The sequence below is a fragment of the Podarcis cretensis genome, assembly GCF_951804945.1.
Source record: "Podarcis cretensis genome assembly, chromosome: 7".
Lineage (NCBI taxonomy): Eukaryota > Metazoa > Chordata > Lepidosauria > Squamata > Lacertidae > Podarcis > Podarcis cretensis.
In genome coordinates this window covers 51930419-51954038 of record NC_137176.1, presented here as the reverse complement: position 1 = coordinate 51954038, position 23620 = coordinate 51930419, and the positions used below count along the sequence as shown (strand labels likewise).

The following is a 23620-nucleotide window of genomic DNA, read 5'->3' as shown; positions in this document are numbered from 1 at the left end:
ATATGGCTTCCAAGATCAGTTTTTATTATCTATGGCACTGTTCTAAGTGGGCTTCTGTAGTCCCTTAGTGGTATTTAACATTCCTTCCACTTGTAAGTTATAACACTACCAGTTTTGATACACTAGTGTAGTGTAGTGTAGTGTAGTGTAGTGTAGTGTAGTGTAGTGTAGTGTAGGTTGTCATAATTGTTTTAAGAGCACTAGCAAGAAGCAGATACTCACAAGTAACAGCTAGACTTGGACCTGCTTTGCATGTAACTCTAAGCCAATGCTGGGAAAGCTGTGTAGCTGGACTCAAACTCCCACTATCCCTGACCACAGACCATGCTGGCTGGGGCTGAAATAAGTTGGAGATCAGTAACATCTAGAGGGCCATAGGTTCCCCAGCCCTGTCCAAAGCCAAACCATGGCTTAGCGTGACTGAGCAAATGTACAGGCTTCCAGTGAGAAGATTGTGGTTGTTTTGCTTCTGTATTGTAACTGTGGGCTAATCTGTCATTTGGCTTACTGTTACATCCTAACCTGGGCTCATGGTTTATCTCTTCCAGACAAACCACAAGCAATGCATCATAGAACAAGTATTGACTGCAGCTTATGGTTTGTCTGGAGCAAAATAAACCGTGAGCCCAGGTTTGGCTGCAATGCTAAGCCAAATCACAGTGAAGCTCAAAGCAGTGTGGCAGCAGCAAAACTAGGAGGAGCACAGCAGCTGCAATGTTCTCAATGGGAGCCCACATGTTTGCTCATTCAAGCTAAGCCATGGTTTCCTTTCATGTTAAGTGTGAATTGGCCATTAGTGGCATAACAGGCTATATGTTTCTTGAACCATCAGCAGAGGAAGCACCTCTGTCTTGCTTGAATTTAACATCAGCTTGTTTCCCTCATCCATCCCCAAACTGCACTAGTTTGAATTTCCACAGGCTCTGAGATTAAAAAAAAAGAAGTGGAGATGAGAGCTGGAAACTCAGAAACATACTAACAATACTATAGCTTAAACTTCCAGATGACTTTCCCCAGCATTATCATGATAGACGTTTAAGATCAGGAGGTACAATTATCGATTCTGTGGAACCCCTTTGGCCAAGGGCCAAGGAATGGAGCTAAGTCCTGCAGTATCACCTTATGGAAACAACCAAAACAATGCCTCCTAAGCCCAGCCCAAGAGATCCAGAAAGATACCGTGGTTGATGGTACTGAAACCAATGAGAGGTCCAGAAAAACTAGCAGGGTAGCGTTCCCCACATCTGTCAAGGCAACCAAAACTGTTTCCATCCCACAACCAAGCTTGAAACCAGATTGGAATTGATGTTTCATTCAAGTCTACCTTGAAATGACAGGATGCCCAATAAGACAGAATGCATGCATACATACATACATACATACATACATACATACTACATACTTAGACCAAACTCCTTGCATTTAAAATCCAGGGCACATAAAAGAAGAGTTAGTTTTCAAAAGATGCATTTTTAGAATAGTACATTCTGCCACAGCATCTTCTTATTTCACGCTTCTATTTTAGAAAGACTTTCTACACATTGCCACCTTGTGGATATATCACCTAACTGTATTATTGTTCTCCAGTCTTCACATCACATTGCTTTTCATGTTTTATACAGCTTGCTGCATATATTGGATTAGTTACTGGATCAGTTAGTTAAGTGAGATACTTAAACTAATATTTTAAAAATCCAATAAAATTCTCAGTCATTTGTCATTATAAATATGGTATGCCATTGAATGGCTTTATTGTTTAGAAATATTGATTGCAATGTTTTTGAATTGTTTTACATGTACTGCCAGCCACTTTAGGCTTCCTGTAGGAAGAAAAAGAAGGTCATAAATATGAAATTCAGTCAGTATCTATCTTAGTAATGCAACAAAAACACAGAACTTACTTTGTGCATTCATGCACCTTCCCCAATTGCTAGAATGAAATTATTCTTTGCAGCAATTCAGTTCTGAAAAAGAAAATAAAGTATTGTTTAGCTCAGCAAGAAAATCAGAAGCAGCAACCTAAGACATTTGTTTTTACAGAGGCACAGTCATGTAGCCATAGAAAGATGAGAAACTATTCATTACAGTGCACACTATCAAACACAGAGCTACTGTTAACAAGATGCATCTCCTATATTGTGATGTCTCCTTGATCTAGGCATAACACATGCCTGAAACATGAAAAACACAAAAGGTAATTGGAAAGATAGACTGTAATCACTTCTCCATTCTAATGAACAGGCCCCTCTAAGCCCTGGGAATTCAACATGGTGCAATCCTTACACAATTATTTATATAAATAGAGTGTGAATACCCATAGGACACATCAGGATATCTGTATGAATGTTACATCATGCTGCAGTACAAAAGGTGTTTATCTCCAAGATAAAAAAAAAACAGAGAGAGAGAGAAACTGTTCACAGATGTCTGAACCTAAGCAAAAAACAAAAAGTGTTTTATATGTCTTCTCCAGAATAAAACGCTGGTTGATATCCTAAATGTGAAAATACTGAAACTTAGGCCTGTAATATAAAATGAAGGATATGGCAGACAAGCAGTGTGGCTCTTGGGATTGGTTGTAGGTAAGAAAGCAGGCAGGTGCAGGGTGGGCTGAGGGCAGACTGAGGTTGGTGGGACGATCCCCATTCAGCAGCAGTAATATCCCACCTTGTTCTTCTTTTGGTATCTGCATACATGGAAAAGCACTATTTGTTTGCAATGTTCAGTCATGTAACACAGTGTGTGAGCTATCTGGGGTAGCTAAATACTTAGCCACCTCACAGCCATCTTCTAGTTACTATGGTTAGGTAAGATTTGTTCTCCTTGCACCCTCCAAACAGATTGCCTCTCAGGACACCGAGATCCTTCAGATTCATAGTGAAGCAATACCGTACTTTCCCCTCTTGAATGGCAACATTTGAAAATGCGTCAAGTGAACTGATATTACCCTTCATTTACTTTCCAGTTCTTAACAGCTTCCATTCGCTTCAGCATATCACTTGATATCTTCCAAGTACAAGCTGTCAGTTCCCCTGAAACTCTTACCCCTGAGCACCAAGACCTTGCCACATTTCCTTTCCAACACTTTCATGCACATGACAGAAAGGTGCAAACTTAAATTTCCCAGTTATATGGAGTGCTAAACCAAGTGATTTCAATGATTAATATTCATTAAATGATGCATGGAATAGGAAGCTGCTTAAGGAAGCAGGACGAAAAGCTGAGTCAGATCATTGCTCCATCCCACTGAGTATTGTCCAATGCAGCCAACGTGGTGCCCTCCAGGTGTTGTTGGGACTACAACTCCCATCAGTCCTAGTCAACATAGCCAATGCTCAGAGACAATGGAAGCCATAGTCCATCAACTATTGCTGACCTTGCACCACATATATATTTGTGTGGCTGGAACATGTCCTTGAGCTATAGTAATGTTTTTTCCTTAACTTAATGGATGGTAGAGAGGGGTGTGAAAGTCTGTGCAGAAGCTGGCCTAGTGTACAAAGATAAAATTCACACCCATTGCTTGGCTTGCTTTTGCCTCTGGCTTCATCCACCACTGGTGTGTGCCCCTCAGAAGATTGCTCAGCAAGGAATGGAGTCACTAGGCTGAAAATGGATTCTTAGCCCTGATTTAGGTAGAGGATCATTCTCTGAAGAGAAACTCCCTTAAGCTATTAGCTCACCTCAGTTCTCTAACCTTAGAAGCACACACTACTTTGCGTTCCATTACAACAAATGAAAATGTATTATAAGCCAGGCACAAAAGCTCTGCAAGATAAGGGAGATCACTAACTTCTGGACTATACCAGGTTCCTAGACTGATACATGGTAACCCTTCTGGCTTGTCAACCTAGCTTTTGTGTGTGCACAAGTAGGATAGCACTAGGGGCTGTGTGTGTGTGTGTGTGTGTGTGTGTGTGTGCGTGCACATACCTAGCACCAATTGAAGAGGGAAGATAAAGCTTTCTAACTTATGCTTTTATTCACAAATCTCTTAGTTCTTTCATTTTGGTAGGGGCAGGCAGTGTGGTACCCTCCAGATGTTTTGGACTCTAATACCCACCAGTTCCAGTCAGCATGGTCAGAGATCAGGGATGGTGGGAGTTGTAGCTTAAGAAGATCTGCATGGAATCATGCTGACTATTTTTGCCTCAATGAGTTGGCAGTTGGATGCCTCTCTCTCTTCTTGTCTTCAGAGGTTTCCTCTGCCAATCTCTGGTCAAATCAATTCTGCCCAGCAGCAACTCCTCTGCCTCAACTCAATTCGGGACGTCAAGCAGGCCACATTTTTCTTCTGTGTTCAGGGAATCTGACATCTTACAAGGTTGAAGGTATGACATATTATGTCAGTTGTTTTGCTTTGAGAAATCATGAGGAGGTGCAAAAAGCAATGAAAGGCACTGAAGCATCACTTCCAGACCACTGGAAATTCTAACCATTTGCCACCCTTGCCACCTTTACTGCCTTGCTTTGGTTGCTGACCGTTCTCCAGGCATAGCATACTTATAGACTTGGAAGGCTAATTTGCCAGTGGTACCACCAGGGCAGGACTTTGGGGCAGGTATCCAGAGCCTCACTCAGCAGAATGGGGTTCCCCCAAACACATCAGGGTTGGCTTACCACAATTTGAAGTGAATGAAGCAATACGGCCATCTAAAGAAGGGAGGCGCTATTAAACTACCAAGTTCGGAGTCTGAGGTTACTAAACTGTACTACTGAACTTGATTTAGAAAGGGGGGGAGGTGAATTAGATAAAAGGTTGACAATCTTAGGATGTTGGATCAATGGCAGTTTTCTATACAGTCCTGTTCATGATCCACCTCTGTGGTAAAACCACAAAAAATGGAGATACCACCAAAAACTAATGCAAAGAGAACTGGGAAGTTCCATAGAAAATTGATTCACACACACACAAAATTTAGAAGCCACAGTGAATCTTCTGCTACACAGACCTACTCTTGAAGAGAAATTGGGGGAAATGCTTTTTGCAAGTATTGCATAGAACTATCGCAGTAATCACAAACAATCGTCTTATGTTCCACTGTATTCTCTCCCATCATTATTATTTGCCCCAGCCTATGAGCCAGTTCTTTCATTATAGGAGCCACATGGCTACCACTCCCTTCTTACTCCACCCCACACTCCCCATAGCAACATAAGAATGTAGGGAACAACATGGGAGGGAAGGACATGATTGTATGGAAAAAATGATGCTGGCATCAGAGTGTGGAGGATTACCATGGCTCTTGCAGTGAGGTCCTTCCATGTGGTTTCTATGTGGTATGGGGCCCTCAAAGAGCAGTAACCACTAAGCTCTTGTAACATAAGAACAAAAGGGCAGAACATAAGAGCAAAAAGTCTGAAGCATTGGGGGAAGGGGAATGCCATCAGATGATGTGAAGATGTTCTGGATCTTCTATTGCTCTGGACACATGCAATGTATATGTTTTCCCCACCCCAACAATAGCCAAAGTCCATAAATTCTTTAGAGTAACAAGCTTTCATGTTATCAGTCCACGTATACAGGATATTCACTTCCACACTCAGGGGCTGGGATGCCTATTAGAGGGAATGATAGAACTGCAGAGACATTCCAGACCAGTCTGTACATGTAAGTAAAGGACTCAGAACTCTGCTAATGTCACATCAAAGACACCAGGGACATAGCTACATTAGTAAAGAAATAGTGTTTTAAATGCATTATAACAATGGGACACCAGATGGTGCTGTGGAGTTCCATCTTTCACCAATATGCTTTCCCATTACAGTGGTACCTTTGCTTCAGGTTACGCGATTTTGGGTTGTGCACTGCGCTGAACCCGAAAGTACCAGAACGGGTTACTTCCGGGTTTTGGTGCTCACGCATGCACAGAAGTGCTAAATCGTGCTTTGTGCAGAAGCACCGAATCATGACCCGCACACGCAGACGTGGCGCTGCGGGTTGTGAACACTGCGAGTTTCGAATGTGCCTCCCACACAGATCACATTAGCAACCCGAGGTTCCACTGTATGAGGTTTACAACACGTTTTCCCGAAACATTTTTTTGACGTGTCTAGATCCAGTCTGGTACTGCTAGATACTTACTCCAGTGCTGACGGTCAAATAATGACTTATGCAAATATAAAGACGGTGCTACTGGGCTGGTTTAGGCGGCAATCCTAAACATGCATTATGAAATCAGTTCCATGGAACTTAGCAGGACTTCATTCCAAACAAACTTGTTTAAGACTGGATTGTTAGTTTCAGAAGTCGATAATCATCCACTTAAATGCCCAGTAGACACACACAGCAACAGCAACACGAGAAACATTTCACTGTAGAAAACAATGTGAGATTATTTTTAGTGCCATTTAAGTCTCTGCAATAAACGCACTTTAAAGCTCTTACCAACATTATGTCCCCTAATCTTCAGGGCCAAGGATACCACTTTTCATTATCAATGAGCCTGACAAGCATTCATCTGAACAACTCTCACTTGAGCCCTCTGGTGCTCAATTGATTTCACAGTGAGTTAAGAGCTTGCAGCACCTGACATTCCATAACAAGATCTATAGAATTCGCTCAAGGCCACAGGCAGAACTGTCGAAGTTCTCCATCATGCTGTCTAAAGATGCCTTCAAAGTTTTCATAGGCAAGTGATCATATCCATAGGAATACAGTCATAAATATTTTATTGGTTACTATTAAACCATGGACAACAGAGCAAACAGAACAAGTATGTGGCCTTTTGTAATTGTAAGTAAGCCTATGCAAAGCTATCCAAACTGCTTCCAGATTAGAATACTAGTTGCTGTAGTTTCTTGTGCTGAACTTAACTGAACAAAAGCTATCTATCTCACAGTCAAATGAAGTAGGACATCAGTGATGCATTAATACAATTCCAATGTCTCTTTGCTCTCTCAGTCTTTTTGCTAATTGTAGCCACTGGGCATTCAAAGTTGGATCAGATTGTGTCAGGAGGGCGGAAGGCCTTTAACGGCTACTTTCAGCCAAAGGGAGAGAAAGAGACAGATGCCTTCACACATCTAACACCATGTCGAGTTTGGCTCCCAGCTATATAGTTTTGCTCACAAATATCTTATCAGAACATTCTTGTGGTATTTCAGCCCCAGGAACTTGACTTTCTGAAGTATCAAGGAGTCAGGGGTTATTAAAGTGAACACCAGGTTAACTGCCTGATATAATAACATGAAAAGGCCCTGCTCCATTTGCTTTTCTCCAGAGACAGTTCTGTAAATCAAAAGAGGCAACCTGTTTCAAAGTTAGCCTTTACTCTGCATTTCTATTCCCAGTCCAACCATTGGCCCAAGGCCCAGATCCCAGCAGCAAGTGATCATGTACTGAGGCACACAGTCACATGGAAAAATGTTAAGTGGGACTCAGCTGCATACACAGGGGAATCCACAGCAATTTCTGTTACTGGTCTAGAAGTTATGGTTCCTGAATATATGCTCGCATGGAGAAGATAAAGCACTGCCTGCTTATGTGAATCAGCTCTATGGTATATTTAAAGCATTGCCCAAAATCACTCTTTCTTTTTCCTTCACGATAACCTTTGAGTGCCCATAGCTGCATGCAAAATGTCCTAGGTTAAAATTGTGGCTACTCCAACTAAAAGTATCATGGGGGGCTGAGAAAGATTTATTCCCAAGACTTTGGAGTGCTATTGCCAAAGCAGACAGTACTAGATGGACAAACGGTCTGGCTAAGTATAAAGCATCTGTATAAGATGACATTTATGCACCACTATATTAATCCAAGCACCATTCCAGAGTGCGTTTCCTGTGTTTTAAAATGCTAAAGGAAAAAGGCCGAGAATCTTTAGAAAGGTTGTTCAAAACATAGGGAAACAGCCATCGCCGATTCTTTCTCAGAAACCATCAGTGCATCCTGAAACTATTCTGCATCTGGCAGAGACTATTGTAATGAAGTATTCCTACCATCCCCTGTAATCCACCTTAACACTACTACATACAACAGACTTTGCAGTCTCCCAACAAACATCATGCCCAGGCAGGACAAGTGCAAGACATTCCACTATCTCAAGATGGGATGGTGTTGTGACCACCTTCTCCTCATTTTCCCCGCTGCAACCTCTTCCATCTTCCTTCTCTTCCTTCAGCGCTGCTGCCAATCCCCCATGCTGCCAACAAAGTGGCAGCAGTGCAGACATTCCATGTCTTGCACAAAGGGGTCATTCCACAGAGAGAAGCATTGTGGGCAAGGTTGACTAGAGGGCACATATGCCACTGATGCTTAACCACAATGGTGGCAAATTTCCTGTCTAAAATTACACGAAACCTTTAAAAGTATCTGGACTATTCCAGTTTCTTTACTGTGAAGTAGAAACGATAACCCAAAGACATACTGAGACTTTTAAAAGGACCTAGCTACACTTACAGCCAGCTTTAAAAAGGTTATTTTATAAAAGCAACTGTAGCTATGATCAGATCTCTAACAGCAAGACTACGAGTATGATCAGTAGGAAGAATTGGAGGACAGTGATATATGTTGCTACCCTCAACACTGAACCTGCCCTGATTTAGACCATTTATTCATGGCTGAGATCAGACGCCATCACTTTGCTTGCAGATGGGAAGTCTGGAATCTTACTTGTTGATTTTACTAGCTCTAACTTGTGACTTAGTTACAGGGGACATAAGCCCACTGGAGTAAGAAAGCCAGTCTGTAAAAAGTACCCCTATTCCAAAAAGGATAGAGTTGTTACTTTTTAAAAAGCAACAACAACAACACCAAACAAGCCAGGGATCTGTTCTATTTAGAAATGCAGTAAGGAATTGTATTTTGTAGCGATGTTCAACAGATGATCAGCAATGCCAGGCACAAAGAAGGGTTGCTTTCTAATAGGTCAGTTAAAAGGGAAATGGATTAACGGCTCCATCCAACTGAGTGTGATTCATTTCAAGGAACAAAAGCAGTGCCAGTAACCAGTAGCTCTTTTCAAGTAGAAGAAAACAATATCTATGCCCCCATTCAGGAAGATATGTCTGGCTGCCAAGAAATCATCAGTGTTTTAGGTCCTATCATTTTGCAACCTTATCAAAGTATTCTGTTTCCTTTTCCACCACATTTGTTTGCCAGCTGAAGCCCAGAACAAACTCCGCATAAAACAACCTCTGCAAAAATGCAGGCTTATTAGAAACCTCTAATGTGTAATCTTTTTGACAATTACATCTTATGCAACAAAAGTTAATAGTTTCAGAAAACTTCACTTAGATAAGGAAATCTGATTTAAACTCAGACCTGTAATTAAACATTATACAGTTACTCAAATATTATAAACATTAGTTATTGAAATGTTGAAATAAAAGTACAAATAGCACATAATAGTTATCACAAACAACTTATCAGAAGAGAACAAATGTCACTATGCTATTTAAATAAACTCAAACACAATGCTGTAAATGACACAAAATGACTATAAATATTATTACTAAATTGCAGTAGAATGTTGCAGAGTAATTTTTTTTTGGTAAATCTACACAGTATTCAATACTGAGCACATAGAACGGTTTCAACCTACAGTCACCTGACTGGACCAAAAAAGACTGTCAAACACCTTAGCGGTAAAGTTTATTTTAGTGTGCTTACAAAATTGAAAAGCAGTGTACATTTTTTTCAAATACTGTAACTGCAAACTGAACTTCAGCTATGTGTATCTAGGTTCTGCAGTTTCTGCTCTCTGCTACAAAAGTCAGACCACACTCATTTCTTCTTCAACCCAAATCCTATAGGAGACAACAGCTGCCAGCTTGACTGCAGAGCAATGAACCACGAGGTGACAATCTAACAACAGGAGATGTCTCCTGGTTAGCAGCCGTATCTGTACTTGGGATTACAAGCACTGATAGCAGTATTTGACATATGCATAGCTAGTGGCTCTGCACTGAGGAACTCAATGGAGGTCTAGGCAGCACTGATCATGTGTCATGAAAGGACAGTAGGGTATTAGAAATTTAAGGATTTCATTTGATAAGGGTTTGCCGTTCTGTGGCTGCATACATACAATACAAAGCACCCACCCACACCAAGTCATGGGAATTGTGGGTGCTGGGAACTGTAGCTCTGTGAGAGGTAAATTACAGCTCCCAAAGCCTTTTTTTGGGGGGGGTGCAGATGTGCTTTAAATGTATGGTGTGTATACAGCTATGTGCTCAATGTTGCAATGCTATGCACACATCCCTATGAGGAAGATCCACTGAATAAAGGGCAATGCCTGGTCTTCTTTTCAGCAACCTTACTATTCACCCAGGCCTTTTAAAATTTAAGTTTTGCAATTTCTCTGTTTGGCCTGCAAAGTTACCAGATGTGACACTGTTCCATCCTCCAGACTCCAGTGCCTTACAATCCCAGATAACATAACTGATCTATCTGTTAGCCACACTTTCTCTAGCTAAATATACTGTAATTTTAGAGAGCCAAGTTCTGCCTAATTTTTGAATTTTAGTACTGTATACTCAATCCTTGATGTGATGGGTCTCTGAACATTTACCTCGCTCCCATATATATTGTATAACATTCATAACCTAAACTGAAATCTAAATTTGAAGCAAATAGCAAGCAAGACAAAAATATTAATTAGCCATGCAATTTTTTATTCGTCTGGGACAAATCAGAGCTGTGCCAAGGCAAGGATTCAAGATTCAGCTGCATTGCTGCTGCTCTTTTTGCTCATCTTCCCATAGCTTCAGTTTCCTTTATCACTGCTACAACCAACAAAATGTGGTACACCTCCATAACAAACAGCTTTGTATAAACTCTCTTCTAGTTCATGCTTTTTTTAAGGGGACGCAGGTGGCGCTGTGGGTTAAAGCCTCAGCGCCTAGGACTTGCCGATCGAAAGGTCGGCGGTTCGAATCCCTGCGGCGGGGTGCGCTCCCGCTGCTCGGTCCCAGCGCCTGCCAACCTAGCAGTTCGAAAGCACCTCCAGGTGCAAGTAGATAAATAGGGACTGCTTACCAGCGGGAAGGTAAACGGCGTTTCCGTGTGCGGCTCTGGCTCGCCAGAGCAGCGATGTCACGCTGGCCACGTGACCCGGAAGTGTCTCCGGACAGCGCTGGCCCCTGGCCTCTTAAGTGAGATGGGCGCACAACCCCAGAGTCTGTCAAGACTGGCCCGTACGGGCAGGGGTACCTTTACCTTTACCTTAGTTCATGCTTTATATGGAAAATGCCCTAAAGCCCAGAATAAGAAAGACATGTGTTCTAATACCAACTCAAAAAGAGCAGCAATCATTGCAGAACCCACACAGGAAGTAGCGGCAACAGAGGAGGAGCTGCAGTGAGAAAAGTTGCTGATAGACAGAAAGGGAGAATCAGTCCAGAGAACTGATTCTTCAAGACAGTTGATGACCTTTTGCTACAATGCACAAACTCCATTTAAATGCAGGCACACTTAACATAAATAGGTTAATATGTATCTTGGAGGCTCTAAAACCACTACATAGCAGAGGACAGCTTTTGCCAGCAGGGTACCCTCTAAATATATTGGACTACAACTCACATCAGCCCCAACCATCATGTGCTGGTGTAGGACATCAGAAAATCAAAAGGTATTGCAGTAGAAGGCACTATGACACCAGTTAGGATCAAAGGACTCTAAGCTACAGCAAGCATGCAATTAGATGCAGGGCAATCCCTATGACTTCCACATGGAAAGGATAGTATTAATACTTTCTTACATGGGGTGCACAAGAAAATAATGGCATTCACTTCTATACTCAGTTTTGCAGTGTTTCTAAATCCTAGAGAGTCCATTACATTCTGCAAAGGTGGATATAAAAAACTATGGCAGCTCCCTTGCTTACCTTGCATTATTCAGCATAAGAGGCGTTTAAAGAGCTATTCCCTACAGGGAAGATTTTGAAGTGCCTTGGCATGGGAACCACAAAGTAAGGCATTAAGCAAACCAGAGTACAATTATAAGGATGAATACAGTGCTTTAAAGCTTTCTTTGAAATACAGCAAGCCACCCAGAGAAGCATCTTTTATAAGCCTGCTCATGGGGTAGAGATTCACGTTTTCACCTTTCCTAACTTTGCCTAGAGTTAGCATAGAACAGCCTTCCCCAACCTCATGCCTTCCAGAGGTCCCCATCCGCTCCAGCCAGGACAATCATCCCAATCAGGTTTTGTTTACAGTGGTACCTTGGGTTACAGACGCTTCAGGTTACAGACTCCTCTAACCCAGAAATAGTACCTCAAGTTAAGAACTTTGCTTCCGGATGAGAACAGAAATCGTGCTCCAGTGGCAGCAGGAGGCCCCATTAGCTAAAGTGGTGCTTCAGGTTAAGAACAGTTTCAGGTTAAGAACGGACCTCCAGAACGAATTAAGTTTTTTATCCAAGGTACCACTGTACTGGTGGAGTGACAAACAGGTTTTGTGTATCAGTTTAAAGGGTATGGAGAAAGAGTAGCCCACACTACACAACCAAGTTGTTTCTGATAATTTATGATCTACATGTGACCTGGTGCACACTGACACATTTACTCAGAAGTAAGTCCCATTGAGTTTATAGGGATCACTCTTAGCCCAGCTAAATGGTGTGTATCTGGGAGTACTGCAATCTATTGCTGTTCATTATTTCAAAGCTGTATAAACAAAAATGAGAAGTCTGAGCAGAAGGTAATTTCTAAAGCAATCTTAGTTTGCTTTAAAAAGAAAAGAAAAAAGCCCAGTGATTTTTCACACTTTCTTGGTTTGCTCACATCTCTGTCATAGCCCAAGTTGTTTTATATCACATTAGTTCCTATCCAGAATGGGGAAGTAATTCTGACTTTTCATCAGTTATGTCATCACTGAGAATAGAATACTATCTGTAGGCGTTCTGGAGTGGAATCCGCATATGAGCTATTTGGTGGTATTCCAACATCTAGCCATGTCCCTAACATTTTACAGTTGTCTCATATGCTTTCACAGGCTATGCATTTCCTAACAAGAACTGCACAAGCAACAGCCCACCAACAACTACCTTAACCACTTCCTTTGTTTAAGCCTGATGACAGGGCTTTCCTTCCTGAAGTGAATTAGCAAGCAAGGACTTTATTCTGAAGCCCCTCATTTACTAACACAAACACTTTCCCTTTTTGATATCTTTATCTAGCTTTGGAAGAAAGTAAGAGACAGTTTGAAAGTATTCTTTAGACTGCAACCTTTTAACAACTACTTTGGACTCTATTAAACACAGAGGGATGAACTTAGAAGTAAAATTGATAGGTCTTTACTGCTAGATAAATCAATATCCATATTTTCAGCATCACAAACTAAGTACTTCTTGCCTGAATTTTTAACTAGACTTTAACTAGTAGCCTTGGGAGTCAAGCTGGATGACATTAGGAGTTGGTTGGAAGAAAGAAAAGAAAGAAGAAAACAGCTTAGGAGAGACAGGGAAGGAAGTAACTATACTTGCAGTTCTGCTTACCTAGGAGTAAGCCCCACTGGGTTAAATGTAACTTACGCCATGGCTAAGGAGCACACTGTAACTAACAGCACCTTGCATTTAAAGGTTATTCAATGCACTATAGAACACATGACTCCCTCACAGAATCCTAGGAAGTGTAGTTTCCCCCTCACAGAGCTTCAATTACCAGCACTCTTAAACTACACTTCCCAGGATTCTTTGGGGGCTGGAGTCATGCGCTTTGAATATGTGTTGAATAAGCTTTAAATGTATGGTGAAGATCTGCCCCACCTGGGGCATTCAGAAAGAAGGGAATAGAGCTGTCTCCTGCTTTCTTTTTATCCCTCTGCAATTTTATAGAAAAAAGCTTTGCTTTAGCTAGTTTTAAAAATTGTACTCCTGGGAAATACCATTGATTATAAATAGCTTCTACTCAAAGTTTGTTTGTTTGGCACTATGATTCATAATTTCTTTGAACAGATTTAATGACTCATGCACCATAGCACACAGTATAAAGAAAATGTGGTTTAAAATCCATCTAACGAAGTTTAATGTTGTACAGTTGTACCTTGGGTTACAGACGCTTCAGGTTACATACGCTTCAGGTTACAGACTCCTCTAACCCAGAAATATTGCTTCAGGTTAAGAACTTTGCTTCAGGATGAGAACAGAAATTGTGCTCCTGCAGCGCAGCAGCAGCAGGAGGCCCCATTAGCTAAAGTGGTGCTTCAGGTTAAGAACGGACCTCCGGAACAAATTAAGTACTTAACCCGAGGTACCACTGTACTTCAATACTTGTTAATTTCAAGATGTTGTAAAGTAGTTCTTGTCTTGACCATTTTAGTGAGGATCCCATAGGGAACTTGAGATGATGTGTGTGAAAGTAATGGAATGTGTATTATTAAAAATTTCCCTAGGTCTAGCTGCATACAGAAAGTAATAGCAAGCATGTCCTGTTCTCCTTTCCCAAGGCATTAATTTCCTTCCTTAAGCATTTCATTTGCTGGGTGGCCTTAGCTTTGCTCTGTCATACCAGATAGTGAAACTAAGTATTAAACTTAGATGTAAAACAAGGAATCTTTTTCTGATACTAATCTAATAAAAGGAAAGAGCTCAGCCACAAGATGTAGTAGCTCACTTGCTAGAGCATGAGGCTCTTAATCTTAGGGTTGTGGGTTCAAGCCCCGTGTTGGGCAAATGTTTTCTGCACTGCAGAGGGTTGGACTAGATGATCCTCGGGGTCCCTTCCAACTCTACTATTCTATGATTCCAAGTTACAAAGCTGTTACAACTCTGAGAATAAGTGCCATTATAACTGCAAGAAAGGTTACTCTAAAATTAAATGCAACTTCACAGTTTGATAGAAGACCTATATGATATGAGCTGAGTCATATTTCTATCATCTTTGATAAAGATGAAATTAACTGAAAATAGTTGTTTATATTTTAGCAATTATCATTTAATAGCTCATCTACTGAAGTCTAGGGCACAAGTCTAGGGCTGTAGTAAGTTGCACTACAGACAAGCTTTATTTGCTTAGATAGATTAAAAGGTAAAAACTACAGTATTTTAATTAGGGAGGCATTAATGAAATCCAGAAGCCCCAGATTCTTCCCCACATCTATTTTAGTCATTATGATCCCCATGCTGTTAAGGGGGTTCCCCCTGCAATTCAAACACTGCAAAATTTCCTACAAAAGCACACTGTCACATTGGCAGAAATCCTGTTTACTGTTATCCACAGTTAACTGCAAAGTCCTGCAATTCCATTCTGCTATGGCAACAGCTTTGGGTTCACTGTACAAGATCTCAGTCTAGTTCCTGTCCTATTGGAGTCAAACACCACCTTGGGATGCAAATGGTAGTAGTACTGCCTGCTCTGGTATTTTGGGTATGCTGTACAAATGTATTATTTGGCACAGGACAGCGCCCCTGGTGGAACAGTGATTCTAAAAATAATATTTCCATTGCAATTAAAATGGGTGCACAAGTTGTTTCAAATGCTGATAAGAGAGTGGGGGATATGGTTGGAAGGTCAGAAAGGTCTTTAGAGTGAGAATGGCCAGGTGCAAATCAAGCTTGCAGGATAGCTTCAGGCCTTCTGCAAGGCCCATTTGTCAAACTCATATCTGTTCCTTCTCAAATTAAATAACTGAGCAAAGGAAAGTTCATTTCCAAAGTGCCCTATATCTGTAGTGGCTAAGCGTATTTCCAAGAGAGAGAAATGCAACTTGAAAGTGAAACATGTCCTGTGGTATATTTTGACAACATCTCCCCTGATCCAAATTTATGTATTCAGATGTAGTGTGTGAAACACCTCAGGTTTCTCTTATGGCTGGGCTGCTTTTGGAAGATATTTTCTGAAAGAGGAAACAGGGATCCAAACTGACTCCTTACACTGAAAGAGATGCTACCACATTTACATGTTATCAAGTGAGAACTGCACCAACTACCAAAGCTCAAAGTCCCCTGTAGTGTTCACCTTTTAATGGTGCTGAATTCTCAAAGAGGCATTTCACAGAATATTTTATTTCAGGGCTATATCCACAAATGGATTTACTAGGATAGTCCCCCTCTTCTAAACTCCAACTCTAATCACCCACAGAGCAACTGATTCTCCTTACCTTTTCAACCTTCAGAATCCTATTTCACAGTAGTTTACCAATATTATGTGGCCTTTCCACTGCAATAGGGCAACTTCCAAGCATTGGGCAGTCAGTAGGTCCTTGTGGCTAATCTGCTGTGAGTGCTATTCAAAATAAAGGTGGCTTTCAGCCTTAGAATTTGTTTCAGCCTTAGAATTTGTTTGAGCCTTTGAATTTGTTTGTGCCTTTGAATTTTAAGTCAGTTTGTAATCCATGTGGAAATTGAAGAAGAACAACTAAAGGAGAGACAATGGCAGCAGAATAAAATCCCCTGCCAAAATTCTTCTGGGCAGTTCCTTCACCACTGTCTCTTTCAAGAACAATGCAATATTGTGCATGTCTACTGACTAGCAAGTCCTCACTCCCACCAGAGCATTGAGTCCCGATAGTGTCCCCTAGTTTTTAAGACTTAGCTGTCATTCCTAGTTAAACACCACCTATATTACAGCACCTATCTTAACCTGTTTTTCTGATGTATTGTTAAGGGCTCCAAAAGCAGAGTTATTCATGCATAATTTATTCTGCAGCATTTTCCCCACGCTTGGGTATACTGGGTGGAGCACCAGCTCTGCCCTTACTCTGAAGCCACAAACTGAGTTGTTTATATCTCTTGACATATTTAATCATAGAACAGGATGATTAAAAGAGCATGGGAAGTTAGCTTAAGTTACAAAAAAGGTTAAGGGTTGAAAGAACAATCAACGATGCAAAAATTTTAGCCAGCTTCTGTCCTAGATGACATATGAAGCAAAATCAGTAGTGAGGACCGTAATTCACAAACTTTAGGTGTGTATTTTAGGAGTAAATAACACAGGAATCCTATACTAAATGATTTCCCATAATTTCTGGTGTCCATTCATTTCTCCCCTTAATTTTGCACATTACTTTAAGTTCATGGTCCTTACCTCTAAAGCTGTCTGCCCGTGTCCCCAAATACTCTTCCATGATTTCCCCTTTCTCCCATTTCTATTCTCTTGTTCATCGCATCTACTATTATTAGTATTCTATGTCTACATAGTGCCATCAGAGTGCCCAGAGTTGTACAGAACTTAGAAGTAACCAAGTCCTTGCTCACCAGACCTGCTTGACAACACAAGGCTAGCACTGGTTTCCACTGCAGATGTGTTTTCTTTTGTTCTGCCCCACAGGATAGACTAATGATCCTGGGTACTGTAGTTTGTTAACGTGGCTGGGAATTGTAGGGGCAAGGCATGTCTTTTAAATGTGTGTTGTACATGTTCTAAAAGTATAGTGTGGATTTGCCTTCCATCCCTCCCTTTAAGCCTTTCCTCAAAGCTTATTTGGACTTTGCCCAAATTTATTCATTCTGTGCTCACTGTCTGCTACCATCTAACTCCCTTAACTTTACTATAAAACACAGATCCTTTTCTCTGAAATTGTGTCCATCTCATTTAGTGTAAAAAACCCACAGCTCAAGTGACCCCGTCAGTTCTGCGTGCTGTACAATGTCCAGCACACATTGTTGGTGGGTTACTAATAATAATCTAACCTTGAATAACACAAGCAACAGACTGGTGGCTGATTGCCCAAAAAACTATTTTTAAACCCAGACTTCTGTCTTACTCATATTTAAAAGCGAAGTACTTATGCAGCTAGCAGATAAGAGCTGCCCAGCATACGAGCAAATTAACTCCTGACATAAGCCCATGAAGTGGAGCAAGTTCAAAGCAGGATCCCCATAATTCTGAATCATACTCAGTGTTGGGTGTAGCCTGAGAGTAATTTGTTGCCTACTTCTGCTGCAAACTATTTGACTTTCCACTGTGATAACAAACAGTTCAGTCCCTAACGTCATTCAACCCTATTTAGAGGAAGGTCCTAGAAGAGGATAGATTCTAAAAACATTGTATTTTGAGGGGGGAAGGAGTCAGGATAAAAATTTCAGTGACTGCTTTTCCACCCTGCTTATATTATTCTTTCAGTAGACCTCCAGTGACCTCCCCCCATATGACTCAGTAGGATTAAACACTGTCACAAATCATAGGCTTCAACAAGGGGTCAACAAATCGTCATGTCTGGACTTCCGGTCGGCGCCAGCGCTTAATGGCGGTCCGAGCCTCGAGCTCCGAGGCAGGACTGCTCCGTTAGTTCGGGTCTCACCCGCTACGGCAAGCGGGGGACCCCTAAAATCACAGGCGCGGAGCCTGTGAACAAAGGAGATTCGGTGGGCACCCTTTGCGCCCCCCGGTACTGTGAGGGAGCCTTTTTAAAGGCTTCTGAGCGGCATCGGGGTAAGCGCGGTGCTGAGAGTCGTCACCCAGCTAGCGGAGTGAAGCCGCGTCGCCATGAGCGGAGAGCGCCGATTCCTTCCTGCAATTGGAATTTGACCACAACACCCGTGAGTAAGATTGGAAAAGTAACGGGACTTTTAAAAAAAAATTTGGCTGAAAACGGGAAAGGCAAAAATTAAGGAAGTCTGCCTCCCCGGAACTGCAGAAGGAATAAAGCAACGAAAATCAAGCTGCACTTAAAGGGAACCTTTCTAATTTTTTTTAAGCTGTCAAACTGACATCGGACTTAAAACCTCCCCCCAGATTGGCAGGAGAAGGGGGGAAGGGATTGGAACGTTGTTAATCTGCTGGAAAATTAATGGAAAATTAAGACCTTCCATTGCCAAATCCCCTGGGGTCGGGCTGCCCAAACAAGACACCGGGACGTGGACTGTCAAACTTTGAGAAGTGAGGACTTGTTTGCAAAAAAGTTATCGGACCTTAGATGTACTTTGCTGCATTTTGGCCACATAGAAAAATAGAGACTTTACAATTTGGACATTGGAAACTTTTGGCTACTGTTATACTCCCTTGCTTCTTTGTTTTTTTCTATCTCTGCCATTTGGATACAATTGAATGCTCCCTCTAGAGGGCTCTATCTGAAACTGTTGCACTTGAAAAAGTAACAGTGGGATTTTCCACCTGGGAATCAACTCTGTGAAAACGACCTTGAGGATATGAGTGCCCCTACAGAAGAGATAGTAACAAGGCAGAAAGCAAAACAATCTCACAAGAAAAGGGCCTCTATATCAGGAACTGCAGCTGTGCAGGAAAAAACACCAGCTTCTATGGATCCTATGACTCAGGCTCTACTTAAAATAAATCAATCCCTGGAAGCATTGACAAAACTTTCGACAGAGAATTCTAAAAAATTAACAGAGTTGACAACAAGGTTGGATGTGAATACGGCTAGTGTTGCATCGAACACAGATTCTATAAATAGATTAATTCAGGAAAGTTCAGAAACACGAAAGATTGCAGAAAGTGCAAAAATAACGGCTGAAGAGACAAGGGAAAAATTTGGGCCTATTATTAAAAAAGTGAATGAGCATGATGCAGCCCTCTCCTTACTGGAACTTCAACGTAAAGAGAAGAATTTAAAATTTAGATTGGTGCCTGAAGGGGAAGGGGACAACCTTGTGAAATTTCTCACAGAGAACATCATAACTTTTTGGCGGGAGGAATGGGAGGAAGATGAGGAACTTGAGATAATATCAGCCTTTCGACTGGGTAGAAGGCAGGACAAAAAACCAAGGGACTGCCTAATTACATTGAGATCAAAAGAAGAAAGAGATAGAATATTGAATTTGCATTACCAAAAGGCACTGGTGATCCAAAATTGTCAGATACAGATTTTTAAGGACATTCCTAAATACATTTTAGAGGTGAGAACATATTACAAGAGTTTAGTAGACCTGCTGAAGAAAAACACTATACCATTCAGATGGGAATTTCCACAAGGATTGTCCTTTAACTTCAATGGAAGGAAGATTAAAATAAAAACAATTCAGGACAAAGAACTATTTCTAGAGAAGTATCTGGAGGATCTGCAGAAAGGAACCGTGGAGGAGAGGGAACCACCCGATATAGCAAATTTGTCATTTGGACTTTCACTACCACCATCGGAGGAAGAGCAGAAGCTTGGAGCAGTTGGAGGAACAGCTACCTAAATACAAAATGTCTCTGCAACTCCTTAGTTGGAACTGTAATGGTTTGAACCTTCCTCGGAAAAGAAGACAGGTTTTTCACATTTTGAAGAAAGAACAATTAGACATAATATGTTTGCAAGAAACCCATATTGCCAGGATACACAGGAAATTATTAATAAATAAGAGACTCGGTCAAGAATTTATCTCATCAGACAAAGTAAAGAAAAGAGGTGTGGTGATCTATGCAAAGGAAAAGTTGGCTCCAAAATTGATATTTAAAGATGAACAAGGAAGATACCTGGCAATTGAAATACAAATTCAAGGAGAAAAGATATTAATTGTGGGAGTTTATGCCCCAAATGAAGGGAAGGCTGAATTTTTTAGGAAGTTGCATGAGACATTAGTTGACTTTTTAGATTATAAAATCCTAATGATGGGAGATATGAATGGAGTTGTCTCAACAAACATGGACAAAGCACAGAGACAAGTGATCTCGAAAGAAGGGAGACTACCAAGGATCTTTTTTGAAATGACTGAAACAATGGACTTGATTGACATTTGGAGAACAAAGAATCCTTTAGAGAGAGAGGGAACTTTCTTCTCAGAAGCAAAAATGACATGGACAAGAATAGACCAAATTTGGATTTCTAGTAGTCTGGCGTCAAGAACAAAAAAAGTAGAAATCTGCCCAAAAACGTGCTCCGACCATAATGCGGTCAAGATGGAGATGAAACTAACAACAACTGGTTCCTTTAGATGGAGAATGAATGACACCCTATTCAAGGACGAAGAGATCCATAAGAAGGCCCTTAAAACATTAAAAGATTATTTTGAGATCAACAGGAAAACAGATGTGGAAAAAAGAATAATTTGGGACGCAAGCAAAGCCGTGATGCGAGGTTTCCTAATTCAACAAAATTCTATTAAGAGGAAGCAACAAAATGAAAAGAAGGAAAAAATCTTAGAAAAAATAAAAGAAGGAGAGAAGAAGTTGAGGTTCAAACCAAAGTCTCATGAGATTTTGAGAGAAATAAAGTTTCATCAGATGCAATACATGGAACTCATGAACCAACAAATAGAATGGAAGATAAAGCAAATGAGACAAAAAACTTTTGAATCAGCGGATAAATGTGGGAAACTTCTGTCATGGCAATTGAAAAAAAGGCAGAAAATGAATACGGTAACAAGTTTAGAAATGGATGGAAAGATTATCCACAAACCCAACGAGATCAACAATTGTTTTCAAAGCTTTTTTAAGAAATTGTATGCACAAGGGCCAACCAACGAGCAAGAAATAGAAGAATTCATCAGAAAATACGGTTTACCAAAAATCTCAGAACAAAGTAAAAGGATCTTAAACGAGGAAATAACAGAACAAGAAATAGAGGGTGCCATTCAAAATATGAAATTGGGAAAATCACCAGGACCAGATGGCCTGACGGCCAAATACTACAAAATGCTGAAAGAATGGCTGATACAACCATTGAAGGAAGTTTGCAATGAAATTTTGAAGGGGAAAAAGGCACCTGAATCGTGGAAAGAGGCTTTCATCTCACTTATACCGAAAACAGAGACTGAGAAGAACCAAGTTAAAAACTACCGCCCTATATCTTTACTCAATGTGGATTACAAAATTTTTGCAGACATTTTGGCAAAAAGATTGAAAAGAGTGTTGGCAGAAGAGATTCATAAGGACCAAACAGGCTTTCTCCCAGGTAGACATATGTCAGACAATGTGAGGAACATTATAGACATTTTGGAGCTACTGGACGTTGACATTAATAGGAAAGCAGTTTTGATTTTTGTGGATGCGGAGAAAGCCTTTGACAACATTTGTTGGACTTTTATGAAAAAGAATCTCCAAGGGATGGGGGTAGGCCAAGGTTTTGAAAACGGTATAGGTGCAATATATTCTCAACAAAAAGCCAAATTAATTGTAAATAATGTGGTAACAGAAGAAATACCTATAGAAAAAGGTACACGACAAGGTTGCCCAATATCCCCTTTACTTTTTATATCAGTCCTGGAGGTTTTGTTAAACATGATCAGAAAGGACCAGTTGGTTAAAGGAGTTCAGGTCGGAGTTAGACATTATAAATTAAGAGCATTTGCAGATGATCTAGTATTGACCTTGCAACAGCCAGACACTAGTACTAAAAGAGTATTAGAACTAATTGAAATATTTGGTCGAGTAGCAGGTTTTAAATTGAACAGACAAAAAACGAAAGTGTTGGAAAAAAATTTAACAATGGAAGAAAGAGAGAGTTTTCAGAATGAAACAGGCTTGGAAATAACAAAAAGGGTAAAATACCTGGGGGTAAACTTAACATCCAAGAATGTGAATTTATTTAAGGATAATTATGAAAAATGTTGGTCAGAAGTTAAAAAGGATCTGGAAATATGGTCAAGGCTGAAACTTTCCTTGTTAGGCCGAATTGCTACTATTAAGATGAATGTATTGCCTAGAATGCTGTTTTTATTCCAGACGCTGCAGATTGTGGACAAGATGGACTGTTTCAAGAAGTGGCAGAAAGACATATCAAAATTTGTCTGGCAGGGCAAAAAGCCCAGAATTAAATTTAAGATTTTAACTGATGCAAAGGATAGAGGGGGGTTTGCCCTGCCGGACTTAAGACTCTACTATGAATCAGCAGCTTTTTGCTGGTTGAAACACTGGCTACTTCTTGAGAATACTGACATTTTGGATCTGGAAGGGTATGACAATAGTTTTGGTTGGCATGCATATTTATGGTACGACAAGGTAAAGGTGTATAAAAGTTTTAAAAACCATATTGTAAGGAAAGCATTGTATAACGTTTGGACTAGATACAAAGATTTGTTGGAAAGTAAAACCCCTAGGTGGGTGTCACCAATGGAAGCTAGGGAAGTAAAAAAGCTTAATATGGATTCTAAATGGCCAAAATATCATGAGATTATAGAATACGATGGTGAAAGGGTGAAACTTCAGAGTTATGAGAAACTAAAACCTAAGGTTCGAGATTGGTTGCATTACCATCAGATAAATGAGACGTTTAAACAGGACAGGAAAATAGGATTTCAGAAAGAGAAGTCAAAATTAGAAACAGAATTGTTGGAACCCAATACTAAGAATTTATCAAGAATGTATAACTTGCTGTTAAAATGGAATACACAGGATGAAACGGTGAAATCAGCTATGATTAAATGGGCACAAGATATAGGTCATGATATTATGTTTGCTGACTGGGAACAGTTATGGACCACCGGTATCAAATTTACTGCATGTAATGCTTTAAAAGAAAATATTATGAAAATGATCTACCGGTGGTACATGACCCCAGTCAAGCTAGCAAAAATTTATCATCTGCCTAATAATAAGTGTTGGAAATGTAATGAGACTGAAGGCACTTTCTACCACCTTTGGTGGACCTGCCCAAAGGTTAAAGCTTTCTGGGAAATGATCTATAATGAAATTAAGAAGGTCCTTAAATGGACTTTTCCTAAGAAACCAGAGGCTTTCCTCTTGGGTATGGTGGGCCAAGTGGTGTTAAGGAAGGATAGGACATTCTTTATGTATGCCACTACAGCAGCAAGAATTCTACTGGCAAAGTATTGGAAGACGCAAGAACTACCTAC

At 40.6% G+C, this 23620-nt stretch overlaps 1 protein-coding gene across 3 annotated transcripts in view; it reads right to left on the bottom strand.

Annotated features, from left to right (window-relative positions):
* Positions 1–23620, bottom strand: part of MAPRE2 (microtubule associated protein RP/EB family member 2) — a 101686-nt gene that overhangs the window by 69334 nt on the left and 8732 nt on the right. For all 3 annotated transcript variants that reach the window (XM_079982753.1, XM_079982755.1, XM_079982754.1), the window contains exon 2: positions 1902–1964. The gene's annotated coding sequence lies outside the window, so the exon portion shown is untranslated. The remainder of the gene's footprint in view (positions 1–1901; positions 1965–23620) is intronic.